This window comes from Schistocerca gregaria, chromosome 8 (genome assembly GCF_023897955.1).
Source record: "Schistocerca gregaria isolate iqSchGreg1 chromosome 8, iqSchGreg1.2, whole genome shotgun sequence".
In the NCBI taxonomy this organism is placed as follows: Eukaryota; Metazoa; Arthropoda; class Insecta; order Orthoptera; family Acrididae; genus Schistocerca; species Schistocerca gregaria.
Window position 1 is genome coordinate 294,266,088 of NC_064927.1, and position 15,077 is coordinate 294,281,164.

General features: G+C 40.2%; 1 protein-coding gene across 1 annotated transcript in view; it reads left to right on the forward strand.

Moving 5' to 3' along the window:
• The window catches only part of LOC126284508 (SWI/SNF-related matrix-associated actin-dependent regulator of chromatin subfamily B member 1), a 124,263-nt gene that overhangs the window by 39,682 nt on the left and 69,504 nt on the right, over nt 1-15,077 (forward strand). The gene's annotated exons all lie outside the window — the stretch shown is intronic.

Consider the following 15,077-nt stretch of genomic DNA (forward strand, 5'->3'; position numbering starts at 1 on the left):
CACTTTGACTGCTAGAAGGTCCAGATCTGTATTTTATCAATATTTGAAGACCTAACAAATACATTTTTTCAGGAAATTCTTAATGATCAAACAATCCCAGATCAGAACAATGGTATGATAGAATTAATTTTTGACTTGGTGTTCATGATCCACATTTTTATTAAACTTCTTGTGAATTCATATATACTACTTCTTAAGTATCACATCACGAAGAAAACAGTTTTGTATCAATCTTCATATATTTAATTTCCACTTTAACCAAAGACAAGGCTTGACTGTTCTTTTACAAAGTGAAATAACTTCTGCATAGTGAAACAGAGACTGCTGTGTGCGCATTCACGCCAGAACGGTTACAAGTAAGTCAAAGATAATGAAAGTCTCACAGAAATGAATACATACAAGAACCATATCACTGTAACATTTCAATACATTGGAGTACCTATACATCAATAAAACAAAATGTGAATATTGTCACAGAAATATGTCGGTCACTTCGCCGAAAAGTAGTACGATATTACTGGTGTCGAGAACTGGGGTTGGACAGTCGTAATGGTCACGTAAATAAAGAACCATTAAGACAGTTTCTGGAGACAGAGTGTATATCTAAAGGAAGGACAGAACTTTCACAGATGAAATTGACAGTTTGTGGATGCAGGAGCTGTTTGTAAAGGAAAGAGTTCTGGCAGCCCTTGCATTTTTGACAAAAATGAACGAAATTGGACCACTTTTCAACGTATTTCTACAACTCATCGTGCCAGTCAGGAGTTAAAACTGCCTACAGCGACAATATTGTGTTTGAGACGTCAGTTGGTTATGAAGCAGATACAAGTTACAGCTGTGTAGGCTGTAAGTCATGATGACAAACACTCACTTGGGGCATTTTCTGATGAGCTTCAGAATGCTACTGACAATGATAACACTTCTGCACAACACTAGCGTGTCACATGATACATCATGTTCAGTGATGAAGTGACTTTCCACCTTAAAGGGAAAGTAAACAAACACAATGAATTTGGGGTTTTCAAAATGCACATGCACACAGTGAAAGTGTATGAGATTCATCCAAAGTCCACGTGTTTTGTACAATATCCCACTCATCTATTTATGGTCTATTATTCTTCGATGGAAACGTGGTTAATGTTCAGACTCCCTTGCTGTGCTATAAAACTGGTTGTTTCCCAGGCTGAAAGAGGACAACCTCACTGGATTTGACAAGTACTTCAATATCTGAATGAAACTCTACATGTTCTGCCGCTGCTTGGCAAGCAGATGTTTTTATCTATCCAGCTAAGCTATATTGTCAAAAATTTATCGTTTTTGCTGTTACATTAAGTACATAATATACTTAAAACTCATTTTCCTCAAATTAAAATTTTTTTTATCTACTTTTCAATTTTTGGCTTGGCTAACTGATGTCCCTTTCTACATATCATATATAGAGGAGGGCACAATGAAAAAGACTGCTATACGTTTTAGCTCAAGCACAACTTGCACACGCGACCATGCCTCTGACTGTTGTGGCTGGTCTCAGTGGCCAGAGATAATGGAAGAGTGTGCGTGCGTGCGTGCACGCGCGCGCGTGGGCACATGCGTGCGCCGCTGGGGGTGTGCGTGTTGTTCTTCTACTTCAGAAGAAGGCCTTTTGGCCGAAAGCTAAAAGGTATAGGAGTCTTTTCATTATGCCTGTCTGTGACTCGACATCTCCTCTAGGTGTGATGAGTAGCAATGTGTCCTTTTCATAAAATTGTTACTCCATCCTGGACTTCCCTTTCTACTTGAATTATCTTCCCATTTCTTTGTAAACCATGCTTGCTATTTTACGGAAGAATCATTTCATGCAAGTGATTAGTTAAATCCTGGATGTACTGTCGTGTAGAGCTCTTCCAGTCATTTCTCATGCTTGGGTTTACTCCTGGAGTAAAATCCAAAAGTTCTTCAAACCGAACCTCACTCTGTGGTTCTGTTGAATTGTGCTTTAATCTTACATAAACTGGTGCTTTTCTTTTGTAAAATACAAAACTTCTTAGTAAACTGCCTTCTGCTACATATTATTCAGTAATGTACTGATCCTCTCTACTCAGTTTAACGAGCTTGGCTCTTCCTCTTTCAGCTGTCCACAAGATCATACAGATGTTGCTGTTCTGACTAGTCTGTTCTTGTGATAGTCCTGTGATCATACAGTGTGTGGAGAGTGCTTCTGAGACAACACTTCTAGTTGCAGCTGGTTTCAAACGTGCTCAGTTTAGTTCATGTCCACAGATACCACAGGTCAACCCACATGGTTGCTTTATGCCTCCTGTGGAAAGTGTCAATAAAGTAGGCATGGTGTGCTCATGCTTTGTCTTTGTCACCGAAATATTGACTATAGAGTTGGACAATAAGTTGGAGGATTCTGGCCCAGTATTGCACAGCTCTCAAGTTACCCTTGATAGCAGTGGCAGCTCGTGCAAAATTACAGCGATGTGCTACAATGTGGTGTCTTGTATAGACTTCTGAATCACAAGAATAGGAATCATAACTAAATTGAATATATTAATTTTTAAATTATATACACTTAAATTTTATAAGTAATAATTTAACTTTTCAAGGAATAAAGCTGACACAAATTGCCAGTTGGTGTGCTAGACCACTGGTCTGCCACACCAATATGTGAACCGCTGCTCAAAAATCCTTCATACTCTATGCTTCCACAGTTTGTTACATGCACTTTCAAAGAACAATAGTGACCTGGTGCTGTGAGTAACATAGCACTCACAGTGCCAGAATTCGAAAACAGACCACTGCGTCCCTTTTCTGAGTTGATCGTTGTTCGGCTGACCATCATTTCAACACTTGATAACAGTTTCTAGTTATCGGGTAGGACTGCAAAATGTGTTCTCGTCCATTTTATTTGCATACCAGCGATCATTCGAAGAGGAAACAGCATCATTTTAGTGCAATTAACAGCTCACATTTGAAGAAAGTGGCATAATTTTAGTGTGATTGACCCCTCTCATTCAAAGAGAAAGCGCATGATTTTAATGTGATACTTAGAGTGTGCTGCAGCACATTAACATGTGCAAGGCCCATTTGCTTGATGGTGATGAGAGGTGACCAGTATCTGTACATGATATTGGCCCAAAACATGGCTGCCCCACTTTCGTGCTGAACCTGTAAGAGTGCATGCCTGAGATATGCATGCATTGGTACCTCACCACCTCTACCCTCTTCTGTGATGGTCATCAGGCATCAGATTAATTCTACCATGCTTGTTGAGGAGAACTTGATCCCATTTTTCCAGCACCACGGTGCAAGAAGAAAGTGGGCTTGGGAACAGCTCCTTCTTGCGACTTCGTGCTGGGGAAATTGTATTGTCACTCTTATTTGATCTTACAGGGTAGGGTTTCATACTGTCTAGGTTGACATAGCCCTCCCAGATGCCTCTAAAAAGACAATTCTGCTACACTCTCTTCAGGGTATCTACGTGCCATTATTTTTAGATATCAAGTGTTAATTGGTGTGGTTGGTCATGCACCACCGTTCAGAGGCAGCTTTTCAATATTTTTTGTCTTGTGTTAAGTTTTCCTCCACCTCATATTTCTTTTAATATCTTTAGGCAGCATTTAAATGATCTGTATGATATTTGGTTTGTTATATGCTGAAACAAAAAAAGCAGAAAGTTAATATCAGAAGTTTATAATTTCATTGAAGCATTTGGATGCAGTTTTCTTTTATCTGAATTAGTGTACCAACTGGCAAGAGTTCCTGTATAATATAATTATTTGTTTTTACTCATATAGAGTTACACATTGTACTGGCAAAAATGAAAGAATAATCTAGTGAATTCATTTGTAAAATGAGAAGGCATCAGAATGTATAGAGATAATGTGCACTATTGTATTCATGCCTTTATTTGGCTTTCTGCACTGCTGCACCGATACAGTCAAAGATAATATATATACTGGTTTGAGATTCCATGTTGTTTAAAATTTTGATGTTCATGGAACATACATACATTTCATAGCTCTGTGAACAGGATGTCAGCTAGGTGGCTGAGTAGAAAGAGGTAAAAAGTCAATCAGTATAAATTCTGCTAGTTTTGCATTTATACTGGGGGGATCACATTCCATTCTAACATAATATATGCTCAACATTTTATATGGCTTCTTAGTACCTACCAGATTTGTGGGCAAACTTCATGTGAGAATCTCTCTGTGGAACACTGTTGTTGAGTTCTCATATTCGTATAATTTGAAATTAAATCATATGCAGTTGCTCATTTAATTCTGTTGACATTATTCTAGTTGTTCTTGAAAATTACCCTATTTCCTACCTTTACTCCAAGTTCAGACATCTTCAATTTTGTATGTGTTAATTTTAACAGGAAATTACTATCTTTTGGATTGAAAGAAGAAAAAGTGTTGTGTAGTTACCCTGTTTTTCTATATTTGTGTCGTAATTGATATTCCTTTGCTTCCTGACTTATATTTGTGCTTTGTATCATTTACTAGTCTCATCTTTTCCATTTGTGTTTTATAGTCATTATATAGCTTTGTGATACACAGAAAGACTCACATCCGTTGTCTTGGGATTGTACTCAAAAAGCACTGCAGCTTCAGATCATTCATACCTCCTGATTTTTAACACCAAATCTCCAGTTTGTTGGTTTTTGGAGGTTGGTAGGTATGTGCATGCACAAACACAAAAATCACAAAATACCACATGTTAGCTTTGGAAACACTGAAATCCACATGGCAGGTGCCTGATTTGCTTCTGTCAGACAACCACAGCACACACAACCTCAAGGAAACATCATTTTTTTGTCATGTGAACAGACAAAATATTGTTTTAGGTTCCAACCTAACAACAGCCTTGTAATTCATGACATACTTAGAAAAAACAGCCAAATGTTTGTGACAGCCAAGTTTATTCATTTATTTGCTTCTTGTTTCACTCACAGCAATTTCAGCCATGCTACTAGGTCCCATCCAACACAGTTTTGTAATTTGTGACAAATTGTGGGAAAACAGTGAAAGGTTTGCGACAGCCAAGGTTACTAATTTAAGTGTCACACATTTCGCTTACAGCAACTTAAGCTGTGCTTTTAGGTCCCAGGCTAATAGATGGTGTTCTGTGCTGTGAGTGGCTGATGAGATCATATGTGCAGGAGTGCTGTGATTGGCTGACAGGATCAGCTGTCCTGTGCTGTGATTTGTCAACAGAAGCAAACTGAGCAGCTGCCATATTGATATCTGTGATTCCAAAGCTAACGTGCCATATTTAGTCGATCTCATAGTTACACCTCTGTATTATGAAAATACTCCATTCCAGTGATACACTGGAGTAAAAACCCCTCCAGAAGTCTCATTGTCTTAATAGTTTGTCATGCTAAAGTAGTGGAAGAGTGACATTTGTCTATAAACCTTAAATTAGATATTTTTTATGTCAACCTCTCTCTCTCTCTCTCTCTCTCTCTCTCTCTCTCTCTCACACACACACACACACACACACACACACACACACACACACACACACACACACACACAGAGAGATATCATCTGTGGGAAACTAAAAGTATACTAGTAAGTAGTAACCACTACTTCAAAGTAATGTTTCTTTACTGTACCAGTGTCCATCTACTTCTATAAAGTGAAACATTAAAATCACATTCAAGACGGCGATGCAAATGCAGTGGTTGGATGGGATTAAAATGTTAATAGACAGGGCAAAAAATAACTGATAGATTATTTATAGGCGGTGTCCTCTTTTAGTCTTGGATCACCAAGTACATCCTCTCTTACTACATTATTTATAGGTGGTGTCTTCTTTTGTCTTGATCACCAAGTACATCCTGTCTTATTACACGAAAGTAATTACCGCAGAGGCAAAGGCCATTATGAAAGCAGTGCAGTACGTCACTCCGCTTGGTCTGTACTATACTTTCATAATGCTTTTACTCACAACACCTGGAAGTTGTACAAACATAATGCCACAGGCAATTAAGTCATAACCATGTGGAATGTCAATGAACTTCCTTTGTCACGTCTAATCCTACAACAAAAGGTTTATATGAACTTGAAATTCATATAGCATTCTGCAGCTACCTATTTATCCCTGATTTCGAACCATCCAGCTACGTACAAGTCATTCCATGTCAGATCAACACAGGTGCCAACCCGACTACCTCCTATTTTCATCAAATTTGATGTGTTCATTGCACATGGCAAAAAAAGTAAGGATTCCAAACTACAGAATTGTATCAAAAGTATGATAAAAATAATAAAGTCACCTGACATTCTGAAAACGCAAAAATTTGAACAATATGTCTGACAAAAAAGACTATAACTTCTATTCCAATAGAGATAGAAATGTGAAACAGGAAATTTTGAAAAGGCCTGGGAACACGCATTCAAATGATAAGCAAAATGGCTATATTCTAGCAATCTGCAGAGTTAAGGTCAGTGACTTCAACATTTGACCTTAAGTATATATTTTCTTCTTCATGTTACACCATACATCATACTAAAGTCAATTTGGGACGACATTTGGATTAAGAGAGAGAAATTAATATTTACAACTATGTGATGCAATACAGGAATAAAAATTGTTCACTGTTGAAAATATGGGACGTTAGCTTTGTGCAGTAATGTTGGAAGCAATGTGAACAGGCGACTAGCAAGCATTTGTAATATGCAAGGAACAGACTGTTACCTTTGACCTCAAGTGATGCAGAACATGAGATACCATCAAAGTTAACATGTGTGGAAGGCATGGCAAACAGATTCAGATTTACACAAACAAACACGATGTAAAATGTAATGTGACGAGTTAACATACCTCGGTACTAGGTAACAAGATAAAACATTATTTTTGCATTTTGGTGACAGGACATATGTTTGGACTATTGCTATTTGTATGTAAACCTTTGTAAGAAGGCACTTGTGCTCAGAAAAGTTGTCAGGTTTATTGGATACACAAAGGTGAAGAACCATGAAGATATAAGAAGCTCGTTTTAAGTCCACTGGTACCTTCATTAACATTTAAGACACTCCAAGCCACCAGTGACCTTCGTACATTTATGAACCAAACCCAATGATATGACCAAAGTATGAGTTTTTATTGTGTCAGTGTTAGAGATTAAGTTTTGATGTCCACTGAATGGAAGAAAACTTTTGTTTGGATATTTCTATGAGCACTGAGAGTGACACAGCATGACTTGAGGGTATCTGCAGTAGTGCAGATCTGTACAGCTGCTCTTGAAGGAGAGATCCTTTGTCATATTCGCTGTCAGGCGTATAAGAAAGTGACACAGTGTAATGTTCTTGAAACATCGTCAGTGCAGACTGGCAGGGGCAGCAAGTCTCTTCATTGCACTTTTTATTTTGGACTGCAGCACGCTCTGATAAATATACTTGTGTTTTCTATGGCAATGGGTTATCATAAAGTTCACCAAATGATTGGCCAAATACAAATGATATAGGAAGAGATGAATACTCACAACGTCATATTTAAGGCGTTCTAATATGACAACAAATTAAATGTGATCCATTATGCAAGTTTATGGATATCTGTAACAAATAACAAATTGCTGTAGCCCACAACATGAAATACTCAATCACTTCTAGAACAAGAATATTTTCTGATCACAAGTACCAGGTGTAACAATGAGTACAATGTTCGTTATGCATGTTCCAGTTACAAGTAGGTCTGTTTTGAAGTGAATTATACACGGAGCCACAGCAGAATGGGGATGAAGTCCGGGTAGTGATTACCTACATAGATGCATGTGGCAAGTGGTGTTGAAAGTGCCTGCACAATCATCGTAGTGGTTGCTTGGCCACTGTCTCTACTCCTAGAGGCCACTGTTGGAGACCTTTCTGGTGCCCAACATCTAGGTGGTAGTCTGATGGGCCACCACACCCCTTCATCCATGGGAAAGTGACAAGCTGCATCTCAGCAGTGCAACCCACGTCCAGCTGGCTATACTGCTGGTTCCCAGAACCAGGCTGACATTGTCAGGATTGTTGGGCAGCCTCTCCAGCTTCGGCAGCTCCTGGTCATCATGGACTGGAGTGTACAGCCAGAAAGTCCCCACACAGATGTGCAGTTGGTGTCAGTGCATCTCCACTGCAGGAAGCAGAGGCCATGCCAAGTCCACATCTGTCCCCGGCCTGGAAGGGAGGAATGGTGGTGGGAGTGGCGCTGGCAGGGCTGGTACGGCATCCTGGTGGTCAGCTAATATCCGGTCCACCACGAGCGGCCCACAAACAGAGGAATACGACAGCGGGGCCATGGCTGTCATGCAGGGTGTAGAGTCCAAAGGCAATGACAGCCCAAGGAGCAGAGGGTACGACAGGAGATGAATGAAGGTCATGGTGAGTGACCACTGGGCAGGCTGGGGGAGACGCCAGTCAGGTCCCCTGCCTCAGATGTTGCCTGTTTTGATGGACCATCACCATCTGGTGCTTTGTGTCCAGAGTCAACTCACAGCGGCCTCACTGTTACTGGAGGATTACCTGAATCCACCTGTCCTGGCAGCCGAACGCCTGTGCCCACTAGCAGGTGCTTGGCTGGAAATGGGGAGATGGCTCTACAGGCAACAGCAACGTGAAATGGAGAAATGTGGTGGGCTAGCAGTGACAGAGATCTGCTGTAATCTTCTCTATTGGAGTTGACCTGTAAGAAATTTAGGAAAAAAAAATCCCAAGGGCTGCATCTGAAAAAGTGTTGGCCATGTATTTCCGTCTGTGTCTTGAATGTGTGCTTGAGCCTTTGACTGGGGGTGGAAAGATGGTGACAGCAGGTAGTTGACGCCATTGCTGCACCAAAACTTGCAAAAAACTTTGTAACGGAACTGCGGGCCATTGTCAGACACCAGCATTAGAGGAAGATCTTCAGTATCAAAGATTCTACAGAGTGATGCGACAGAGGCTTCTGCACCCATGCACTGATAGTTGAGTATGCCATGTTGACAATCAGCTGTGTAATATCCTAAAAGAGTCCGTCCAAGTCTATATGAACCTGCTTCCACTAGGCTGAAGGGTGCTGCCTGCTGTTGTTCGCATTTACAACTGCTGCAAACAACATACCGGTCCATATCTGGTCAGCACACATAGCACTGGGCAAGCAGTTTAGCTCATGAGAATCCTCAGCGACTTTCTTGCATGGGTTGACCTGCTGGTCCATATCTGGGCAGCACACATGGAGCTGGGCAAGCAGTTTAGCTCATGAGAATCCTCAGCGACTTTCTTGCATGGGTTGACCTGCTGGTCCATATCTGGGCAGCACACATGGAGCTGGGCAAGCAGTTTAGCTCATGAGAATCCTCAGCGACCTTCATGCATGGGTTGTAATATCGTTGGAACCAAACCTTCTGGAAGGACCACCAGAGAGGACCGTAGTGAGGGGTTGAAAGTAATCCACCCAGAAAAGGCAGTGGCAAAGGTGAAGATAATGGCACAGAGGTGTTGGAGACCCGACTGGGAATGAGGTCAGTCTAGCTGTGTTAGATGTACCGCCACACCTGTTGTAAGACGGTGTCATTCACAGTTGTTTCAGCCACACAGGTCTCTGCGTCAGAGAAAGTGTCCTCCGCCTGTTAAGTCTCATCATCCAAATGGAAACATGAGGTGTCATCTCGATAAAACTGCAGGTCGGGCTCCAGGGGCAGATCGCATCAGGAAATGGGAAAGGGCATCCGCATAAGCGTATAGCATGGTATTATGGAAGTGAATTTTGTAACGGTATCTGCTGAGAGAAAGTGCCCAGAATTGGAGGTGGTGGGCAGTCCTCTCAGGTAACTTTGCTGTTAGACCAAAGAAGGAGAGTAACAGCTTTTGGTCCGTAATGCAGTGAAACCACCTCCTGTATAAGGAAAATGGAATTTCTTTGGTGTGAAGATAATCCTAAGGGCCTCTATTTCGATTTGCGAATACCTCTTTTGTGTGGCATTGAGCAGCTTCATGCAAATGTGATCGGATGTTCTGAGCCATCTGCGTCTTGAGCCATGAAGACCCCCAGGCCCCATTCAGAGCCATTAATCACCACCACCAACTGTTTACAGAGTTGAAATGTGACGAGACATTGTGCCAATAGGAAGGCCTGCTTCAGAGTCTTGAACGCCTGTTCACATGCCTCCAAGCTTACAAAAGGTACACCTTTTTTCCACAGGTTGTTTAGCAGGTGCGCAATCTACAGCACACTCAGGCTGAGTTGCTGTAATATGTGATCTTCCCCAAGAAAGAATGGAGGTCCTTGATGGTATCTTGGGGTGAGGAAGATCAGCGATGATTTGGCCAGCTTCTGTTTATGTTTAATACTATCATGGGAGATAATGTGGCCTAGGTATTCCTATATATAATGTCCTTCCTTCTGACCTGATTTTCACTGTGCCCACTTATCTGTGTAGTCATCTCTGACATGTTTTTGAAAAACATTCCGGGTACGATGGGGAACAGTGCCTGGTTGGGGGACACTGAGATTGCTTTCCTTGTTTATGAGATATAGCTTTAGGGCCTCTGTGTTTTCTCTCAGTGGTTCTACATGTATGTGTCTAATCTGCAAACTACTATGAGGTGCATGGCAGAGGGTACATCCCATTGTACCAGTTATTAGAGTTTCTTCCAGTTCTGTTGGCTTACGGAGTACGAGAAGAATGATTGTTTGAATGCCTCATTGCGTGCAGTAATTATTTTAACCTTATACTTGTAGTCTCGATGTGAGTGATACATAGGAGGTTGTAGTATATCCCTAGAGTAAACATTTAAAGCCGGTTCTTGACACTTTTTTAACAGACTTTCACAGGATAGTTTACACCTGACTTCAAGAGTCTGCCAGTGTAGTTCCTTCAGTATCTCTGTGATACTCCCCCACAGATTAAACAAACCTGTGACCATTCCTGCTGCCCTTCTCTGTATACGTTCAATATCTCGTTACTCCTATATGGTACGAGTCCCTCACACTTGAATAATATTCTAGAACCAGTCGCATGAGTGATTTGTAAACATTGGCTAATTCCAACAGTGACTCATTGATATTATGGTCATAGGATACTATGTTTTCTTGTTTTTTGTTTTGTGAAGTGCAAAATTTTACATTTCTGAACTTTTAGTGTAAGCCTGTCTCTGTACCACTTTGAAATCTCATCCTGGGTTGACTGAATATTTCTGCAGCTTTTTTCAGGCAGTGCTTCATTATGGATAGGTATTGTCTGCAAGGTCATTAATATACAACATGAACAGCAAGGGTACAAATAGACTGGGGCACATCCGCACTTACTTCTACATCTGATAATACCTCTCCATTTAAGATGACATGTTGTGTCCTCATTCCAGTTAAAAGTTTCACTTGATACCCCATATGATTGTACTTCTGACAATATGCATAGATGCGGTACTGAGTCAAGTGCTTTTTAGGAAATAAAGGAACACTGCATCCATCTGATTGCCTTTTTATTTATTTATTTACGTGTCAAGTCCCGTAGGACCAAATTGAGGAGCAAATCTCCAAAGTCATGGAACGTGTCAGTACATGAAGTTACAACATAAAAGTAATAACAGATAAAAATAGATGTTCATGAACCTGAAAAAAGTCAGTCCATAAGTTTAAGTAAACACTATCAGCAATACAATAAGAATCAGCTTAATTTTTCAAGAAACAGAATAGGAGGAAACTCTTCGGTTTCGATTTGAAAGGGTGTGGATTGCTTATAAGATTTTTGAATTCGAGTGGCATCTTATTGAAAATGGATGCAGCAGTATAATGCACACCTTTTTGCACAGGAGTTAAGGAAGTCCGAGTATTAACTGAGTGAAAGCTGCTTATTCTTGGGAATAAACTAATATTCGTAACAAGAAACGGCAATAAGGAATATACATATTGAGAGGCCAATGTCAAAATTCCCAGACTCATGAACAGAGGTCGACAAGAAGTTCGTGAACTCACACAACTTATTGCTCGAACCGCTCGTTTCTGAGCCAAAAATATCCGTGTAGAATGGGAAGAGTTACCCCAAAATATAATACCATACGACGTAAGTGAATGAAAATAGCAAAGTAGACAAATTTTCGTGTCGAAGTGTCACTCACTTTTGATACCATTCGAATAATAAAAATGGCAGTTTAGTTATTTGAACTAGATCCTGAACGTGGGCTTTCCATGACAGCTTACTATCTATCTGAACATCTAGAAATTTGAACTGTTCAGTTTCACTAATCATATGCCTGTTCTGTGAAATTAAAACGTTGAGTTTTGTTGAATTGTGTGTTAGAAATTGTAAAAACTGAGTCTTACTGTGAATTAGCCATGAACTGAGGTCTTGTACTGCACTATTTGAAACCGGTTCAGTGTTGCACACAACATACTTTACTACCAAGCTAGTTTCATCAGCAAACAGAAATATTTTAGTGTTATCCGTAATACTAGAGGGCATATCATACATATAAATAAGGAACAGGAGCGGCCCCAACACTGATCCCTGGGGCGTCCCTCACTTGACAGTACCCCACTCAGATCCCACATCACAGCCGTCATCAACAGTGTGAATAATGACCTTTTGCTGCCTGTTGCTAAAGTAAGAAGTGAACCAATTGTGAGCTACTCCCCGTGTTCCATAATGGTCCAACATCTGGAGCAATATTTTGTGACCAACACAATCAAATGCCTTAGTTAAATCAAAAAATACACCAAGCATTCGAAACTTTTTGTTTAGCCCATCCAGTACCAAGCAGAGAGAAGAGAATATATCATTTTCAGTTGTTAAATGACTTCTAAAGCTGAACTGTACGTTTGATAGCAAATCGTATGATATAAAATGATCAATTATCCTAACAAACAAAGCCTTTTCAATAACTTTTGCAAACACTGATGGCATAGAAATAGGTCTAAAATTATCTACATTATCCCTTTCTCCCTTTTTATAAAGCGGCTTTACTACTGAGTACCTTAATTGTTCAGGAAACTGACCATTCCTAAGGGAAAAATTACAAATATGGCTAAATACAGGGCTAACATGTGCAGCACAATACTTTAATATTCTGCTAAACACTCCATCATCACCATGAGAGCCCTTAGTCTTCAGGGATTTAATTATTGACTCTATCTCCCTCTTGTCTGTTTCATAGAGGAGTATTTCAAACATGACTCTCGGAAAGACATTTGCCAAGAAAATTATGAATTCCTGTAGAAACTAAATCTTTATTTAATTCACCAGCAATGCTCAGAAAATGATTGTTAAATACTTTACATATATCTGATTTATCAGTAACAGAAATATTTTTACTGCGAACTTACTTTATATCGTCGACCTTGTGCTGCTGACCAGTCACTTCCTTCACAACTGACCATATGGTTTTAATTTTATCTTGTGAATTAGCTGTTCTATTTGCACACCACATACTCTTTGGCTTCCTAATAACATTTTAAGCACATTACAATACTGTTTGTAATGGGCTACTGTAGCTTGATTGTGACTACTAACATTTTGATATAATTCCCACTTTGTTCTACATGATATCTTTATACCACTAGTCAGCCACCCGGGCTGTCCATTACTGCTAGTACCCCGTTTAGAATGTTTTAATGGAAAGCAACTCTCAAAGAGCATGAGAAATGTGTTATGGAAAGTATTGTATTTATAATCTATATTATCGGCACTATAAACATCCTGCCACTCTTGTTCCTTGACAAGTTTTAAAAAAACTCTCTATTGCTGTTGGATTAATTTTCCTACATAGTTTGTAATTAAATATGACATTGGTTTGAGTACAAAAAGCCTTTTAGTGTTAAAATTCATCCATCATTGTCTGAAAGGCCATTCACGCTTTTACTAACAGAATGCCCATCTAGTAATGAAGAATGAATAAAAATATTGAATAAAAATATTGTCTATGAGTGTGCTACTGTTCCCCTGCACCCTAGTTGGAAAAAACACCGTTTGCTTCAGATCATACGAATTTAGGAGATCTACCAACATCCTTTTTATTGCACAATCATATACAAAATTAATATTGAAGTCACCACATATAACTACTTTCTGGTACTTCCTACAAAGTGAATCAAGGACCCTCTCTAGCTTGAGCAAAAATGCTCTGAAGTCGGAATTAGGCCACCTAACAACAGCAATTAGAAGTTAAGTTTCATTAAATTTAACTGACTCTTCACAACTTTCAAATACCTGTTCAGTGCAGTGTCGTGATAAGTCTATGGACTCAAATGGAATACTGTTCTTTACATACAGAGCCACTCCCCCACCCCACAAGGAACTCCTTGAGAAACAGCCAGCTAATCTGTAGCCTGGTAAAGGAAGCCTCTGAATTATCAAATTATTTACGTGGTGCTATGATATACCTATAATTTCAGAGTCAACATCTATTAGCAGTTCATTAACTTTATCTCTAATACCTCTTATATTTTGATGAAATATGCTAATTCCTTCTCTACTTGGAAACATTACATCCTCTGAAGATGAGCCCCTAGTTGAGGGACTTCCTTTAAGCAGGCTTACCTCTCAGCTGACTTCAATATAAAAAAGATGCAGCTCTAACACCTACTACTACAGCAGTTTTTCCATGAGTGACACCACCACCACCCACTACACTGTCACCTATAAGCTTAGCTAGCCTCCCCATCCCATACCTATTGAGGTGCAGGCCATGCCCAGTGAAACCTGATCTACTGAATTGGCACCACTGAGATTTGATCCATGCCCTCTGCCATCAGTGCCCTCCCCATCCCCACGTTAACGTGCCTAACAGCCGCATTAAGCTGAGGCCAATCTTGACGCCGAAACAGTTGCACGAAATGCACATTAGTGCCACCAGTTTGAATAGCTATCTCAACGAAGTCACCACCGATATCATATTCCCCATCCCTATCGAGACTGTTCCCTGCTCCAACCACTATCACTACGTGAACCTCCTTCGTAAAATTCTTACATAACTCCCCCTCACCTGAGCTGACCCTGCACTAGGCCTCACAATGCTGATGACCTGGTACTCACTCCCCAGCACTTCCTGCAACTGCTGGCCCACACCTCTACAGTGCGAACTACCTAGCAGCAGAACCTTCTTTCTGCTAGACTTTGTAACTAACCTAGGCCT